We start from the raw sequence: 6240 nt of genomic DNA, 5'->3' as shown, positions 1-6240 counted from the left end.
CGGGCAAACTCGCGAGCATTGAATGGAGTTCGAGTGTAGCGCGGAACCAGAGGATACCCACGGCCGAACGAGCAAATCGAATATTGCGCAGGGCGAGATGAAAATTTTATAAAATCCGTATAGGGAACTATTTTTTACGCCTCCCTCGACACGCGCGATAATTTATGCGAATCAAGCGTCGATGATCGAACGAAGCGATGATTACCCGTGTTTTGTAATTTGATGGTCGTCGATGGTTTTGCACTGTAGCATCAAAAATTTAAATACGGAAAATCAATACCGGCGTATCTGTACCTATACGCGTGTATACTCCGCGGCGCATTGGAAACCCAGACAATATCGGGATTTAATTATAACAGTATTAATCACCAAAAGTCGGTGCGAGGTGAAGCTCGTTAAACGAGAAAACTTTGCTCGTTGCGAGAGCGCGTAACATTTCTGTATGCATCAACGAAACTCTAAGGCAAATCCGCTGGCTGTGTGGTAAGCGTGAACTTTGTATTAGCCGAGGGTCAATTGAATTAATAAGTCAATCTTACACCGTTCGTCACTCTGTATAACATCCGAGCATGATTAATAGAGGCCAGTCCAAAAACACTTACCTTTATGGGTCAGCAATGCGATGGGATTTTTTGTATTAGAAGATAACGCTTTAGCAACAAGTTCTTGGCATCACAGACCTTCCGCTGTCTACGCGTTTTTCTCAAACAAAGTTAAGCTGTCTCTTGGGATACGGCTGGATAGAAATACCACTCAAAAATCGCGTTCCATCTCTCGGTCGGCCAATATTTCAAAGCGACGATCGATTTCGATCTGGTATTTCCCCTCCGCACACAAGCCATCTCAATTAGCGACGAGAGAAAAAATCCGACTCACGGCACTCGATATACTCGTCGCGTCTCGAAGGTCAGGAGGCACATCGCGCTCCAGAAAGTATCCCCCTATCTCCATATCTATTTCGCGCTGAAAGCAATTTCGCTCTTCGCTCGCCCGACTCAATACATATTCTGAAAAGTCACTTTAAGGCTCTATTATGCCAGCGCGCTTTGGTCTATAAGGAAAACGCGGAAAATAGTCGAAAGCCGCCGTCGACTTATTTCCGGCACTCGCGGCTGCGCCAAGAGGGCTTTCATAAAATTTCCATTGAACTGCCAGCGGATGACGATGCGCTCGGAGCTGCTGCAATTTCTTCTCGGACGCTCGAATAATTTATATATACGTATAGATACTTTAACCTCCCTCCTAATTCCGCCTTGAGAGATAATGCTCTTCTGGTTGGATTGAATTTCGTGTGCGCGAGGCCGATATACCCGGGCACGAAACTATGCGACGACCACTTAATTGGCTCTTATGAGAACTTAATACACGGGGTGTACCGTATCGCTGCTTCTAATTCGTGTGTAAATAATTTTCGAGTGTTTGTCTCCGGTTTTCTTAATAATAAGTTGTCCGACGACAAAGAGCAATCGAGTTTGTTTTTATGAGTCATATCTTATTTTTTTGATACTTCGCATTGAGAGATAACTCGTTGTGCGCGTGTAATCGGGCATAGCAAAACATTCCCTCGTTATATCGACAGCCGTGCGCGGAATGACACTGCGACTTCGCAAATAAATAAACTGCACTTCGCGCTACAACGACGTTGTATTTTATGCATGAAATCATACGCGCTCCCGCGCATTAAACTATGAAACATTTATAAAGGTGCGTCAGTGATCGATGCGGCCGTATAATACGCGCTTGCAATTAAACATGCTCTTTAGCAATTAACGCAGGAATTTCATACAAAAAAAAGAGCTGGATAGTTTTCCACGAACAGCCTGCGAAGAAAGCTTCCTTGTAACAAACGCTTGTTTTTTTTCGTCGCTTACATACGCTCTAAATGATGTCACGAATGCCGTGATGAAATTCCGGAACGATGTGTTTCTTTCATGCGACAGAAGTTAAACACCGTGAGTTTGAAGCAGGATCGCGCGTGATTTCCTACCTAAAAATATCGATACCAAAACAAAGCAGTTTTGGACTGCGTGCCACCCATGCTAAAACTGCCTTGTTTGGCCTGCTCCTTCGGCCGTTCGTGCTGTAATCACGCGCGAAGCGTAATATTAAATAGAGCAGGCTCGTAAACGCCCACGCCGTACAATGAGGCATTCTCGGGTATATACTTCAAATAATGCGTGAGTGCTTTATATACACTTCGCTCCGGAGTTGAAAGCCTCTTTTCATACAGCCGGCGCGAGGGAAGTTTGTGTTTGGTTTTTATCTAGGCCTGAAGTACGTGCGTGTACGAGGCTCTGGCATCAACTCGAGAACTTCATCGATTTACGATCGAGAAGTGCTCGTAAAATTTTCGTGATGTAAACCAGCGATGATTGTTGAAAGCTCGTGTGCAGAAGTGGATTAATGAAAAAGTTTGTCGGAATTCAATTGCACGTAACGCGAACGCGTATAGGTGTTCGCCAAAAACGACCATCTGGCGGACAAAACGAATTACAGAGGACCCTTCCTGGCGAGTAAGTAATTCCAGGGGCGAAGCCTGTGCGGCAGCGTAAAGGCCAGTCTACTGTAAATATTTGCACTGGGAGTTTCTCTCGCGAATGTTCAGCCGACTTTTGCAAGCTCGTAAAAGCTGTAAAATTCCCCTGAAAGCTAGAACGTCTCGCGCGTACCTGTATAATGGGATGCTTCCTCTCTCGGGCTACTGTTGTTGTTAGAGTTATCGCAAGCACAGTCACGCGTTTATTTGCGCCCTAGATTCCTTCGCACCTCGCCAATTTTATCGATCCGCCGAAATAATTCCCGAAGGAGATCAAGGCGGTATAAATTATGACGAGAAAGCTCTGCTTCAATTTCTCATGTAAATCTCGTCGCTGTCAATTACGCCGAGTGTAAAATTTAATTGCCCGCAGGAAACCGCCAGTTTCAAGGTTTTACGCGAACCGTTAAACTCGCTCTCGGTGTACAAGAGCGTTTAGTAATTTAGCGAGAGCCGCACGCGCGAATCGAGAAATTTCGAAAAGGCCTCCCCCGACCTTGAACTTGAAATTTCCTAAATGTTAAGCATCGGACAGCTGAAAGCCGACAAGGGGAGCAAAAACAAAAGATCATCGAAAGCACGTTCCATCGCAGCGCAGCCTTAGGATTTTCTTTCGTCTGAAAAGGCTGTCGGCGGGGACGAGGACGATTCATCGGTCTAACGGCACATCAGCAGATATATTCGTACGCTCTGCAGGTATACCTATATCCACGTGCTACGCAGAGAGCGCGCGCACGCGTGCGCATTTTCGAAGCCCCGCTGCAGCAGATCGGAAAATATGGAAATGGGTAAGGAGGGTCCCGAGAGCCAGAGCCGAGATATTTCCAAGCTCGATGTCTATCTACTCGAGTGCGGGGATCGCGCGCAAGCGTTGGCGGCGGTCAGGGTCGGGGCTTCTCCCACCGGCATCGCTACAATGCAGCCGCCGACGTTGCCGAGTGGGGAGGTGCAGCGCATGAAGAGAGAAGTTGGAGTTTTCGTGAGACAATGGACGCGAGAGAATCCAGGCCCTTTTGTCTGCAGGCTTTCCATGCCAATGCGCGCTGCAACTCAGCCACACGCACACTATGACTACACGTGAGTGAGGGAGTGCGATGCGATGTGTGACTTGCGGAGGCGACTTCTGGCCGCGCGCGTAGTAATATGACATACTCCGATCGGCTATGTATGCAGCTATGCTGTATGCCGGCGCTGCACCGCAGAGCCGAGCGGGGGAGGGAACGGAGCCCGATAGTGACGGTGCAGGAAGAGAGCCGCCGCTCGAGGGGAGTGTAACGCGCGCGCAGAGGTTCGAGTGGAAGTAACAGTTTTCGTATAAGCGGCCTGCGACGAAATTTGACCCGAGATCTGGCAAAGTTTTACGAGAGACTCCTCCTATATACTGTTTCCGGCTCGGCGTTATCGCGTTGACCGAGTTTTCGGTCGGAAAACACTCCGAGACGAATGATCGCGTGCAACGGAAAAAGTACGCGCTCCGTCCTTAATCAGCGCTCACCATTCCACCGGCTGCAAGCGCTCACTCGGTCTTCATAGATCAAAACCCGAAGAAAAATAATTTCTCTCTCCCCTCGCTCCGACACAGCCTCGGCGGAGCGGTAGAGTCTATCGAAATTCCTAAAAAAAGCTCGGCTGAGAACAATAACAACCCCTCTACTCCCCTGGCACGTGCACAGTCGTTGCATCGGCTTTACGTTTCCCCGATGCCAGTAGTCGATCTCTGATGCGCGAAACGCTCCGCCGGACAAATGGAGCAGCCAGCAATTAGCGGCCTGACATCCGAGCGTCGTTCGCGTTAGTTTTCCGGATTTCGAGAGACCTCCTCGCGTAAGTATAGACTCTGCGGTGCGTGCGGAAAAAAAGCGAGACTTTTTACCTATATCTCGAATCGTTTTTCCAAGTGCAGCCTTCGCGGCTGGCGATCGCCAAAATTCGTCGTTGCGGGGAGGCAAAAACGAAAAAGAACCTCGTGATCGCCATACGCTCCTAGCGCACGGCTGTATAATGGAGTCCATTGTTCAATGAGCATGCGTTGCACTATTAAACGTGTGACGCTATAAAATAAATCGGGCTAGATTGCTCGTCATCCGACGCTTTCGCTCGCGGTGCCACTTCCAGTGGTTGACTACGCTGCAGTGTGCCAGCTCTCGCCGCGAGTGGATACGATAAATATTTATCGAAATATTGCCAGTCGATCTGATGCGCATCCTTCGAAGACTCGGGATATTTTTTTCCGGGCTCTTCCAACGGCCGATTCGATGTCGGCGCGGCGGCGGTGATTCATACGAAAAAAATTCTGGGGAAATCCCCGTGGTCTCGCGCAGCTCCCCCAAGAGCCCGAACAAACACACACACACACACTCAGCTCGCGCGCGGTCTTATCTCCTCTCGCGCCGCCGAAAATTATCCTCAACCCGGATTACCGAACGCGACAATCTGTCGCTGTGCAAACAGCCGCGCATTATCGGCTAAATAAATCCAGCCGGTCCCGTCGTGTGCGCGCGTGTGCATCGATTTTTCGGTACTCCTTATTTCACGCCCACGCGATGTACGACGTCGGTCTACGCGTATGTCATAACTTGCGGAGCACGAATTAGCCTCGTTAGCGGTGTAAAAGTTGGCTGGCGCGCATGAGAAGTTCTCGCAGGAGATGATGCACTTTTTTTAACTTTTTTATTGATACGTTTTGTAGGAGTCGTTAGAACGCTGCGGTGATTAGTGCGGGATGATCATCGCGATGAATTTTTACATTTCTGCAAGCTCTCGGCTAATTATTCTCGCAAAATTCTGTCATAACGCGTGAGCGATGCTTTTTCGTATATTTACATACTAGCCGGAGATACAAAGTATATTGCATAGAGGCAGCTTTGCGAGTCAGCTTTCGCCGTTTCGTTTCTCTCTCTCTCTCTCTCTCTCTCTCTCTCTCTCTCTCTCTCTCTCTCTCTCTCTCTCTCTATCTATCTCTCTGTCTGCGCAATATATTCGTCTACTGAAAATGTTTTTCTATTTTCCCATGCAAATTCGCTCATCTGCTCGGGCTTTGCGTAATATTTATTACCATAGCACGGCGTGTTGTGTCAAAAAGCTCGGCTCAGCGTCTATTTTACCGAGAGGAGCAGCCGACGAGGTTCATGGAAAATTTAATATTGCCGGCGCGCACGGTAAACTTTTTCGACGCCGCGCGCATTTCAGCTCATCGGTATACAATTTAGCGGACTGTGAAAACTGTTTCGACAGATGCCTCGTATTTTTGTCCGCGGTGTGTACGCGCAGGTATTATACCTGTAGCAAGCGTTCCGCTTCTGCCTCCGCCTCTATTCTGGCTCCTTCGCGTGTTTGCCCCTTCAATAAGAAGAGACAACAATTACACGATGCTTCTATATTTGGTTTCCTCGTTATGCGCCTCGCTTAAACTCTTCCACTTTCGTAATGGTCGAACTTGTTAAACCTCGCCGGGATAGCCGGGGATATAATAATAGTACCACGTCTTGCAGAAATTCCGAATACTTCCTGTTGCAGTAGAATCTGGAATTGGGTTTCGGCCTAGGTTATTATCGCTCATTGATTTGCAATGGAAAGTGGCTCAAGGTTTCATCCAAGTGCAAGCATAAAAAAGCAACGACTCGACGAAAACGTTCCGCGGTTGGCTAGAGACGTTCGTTCTCTCGCACTCGTGCTAATGGAAGGGCAACGATAACAACGCTGTC

Source organism: Nasonia vitripennis, chromosome 2 (genome assembly GCF_009193385.2).
Source record: "Nasonia vitripennis strain AsymCx chromosome 2, Nvit_psr_1.1, whole genome shotgun sequence".
NCBI classification, from domain to species: Eukaryota; Metazoa; Arthropoda; class Insecta; order Hymenoptera; family Pteromalidae; genus Nasonia; species Nasonia vitripennis.
This window is presented reverse-complemented; position numbering follows the sequence as displayed.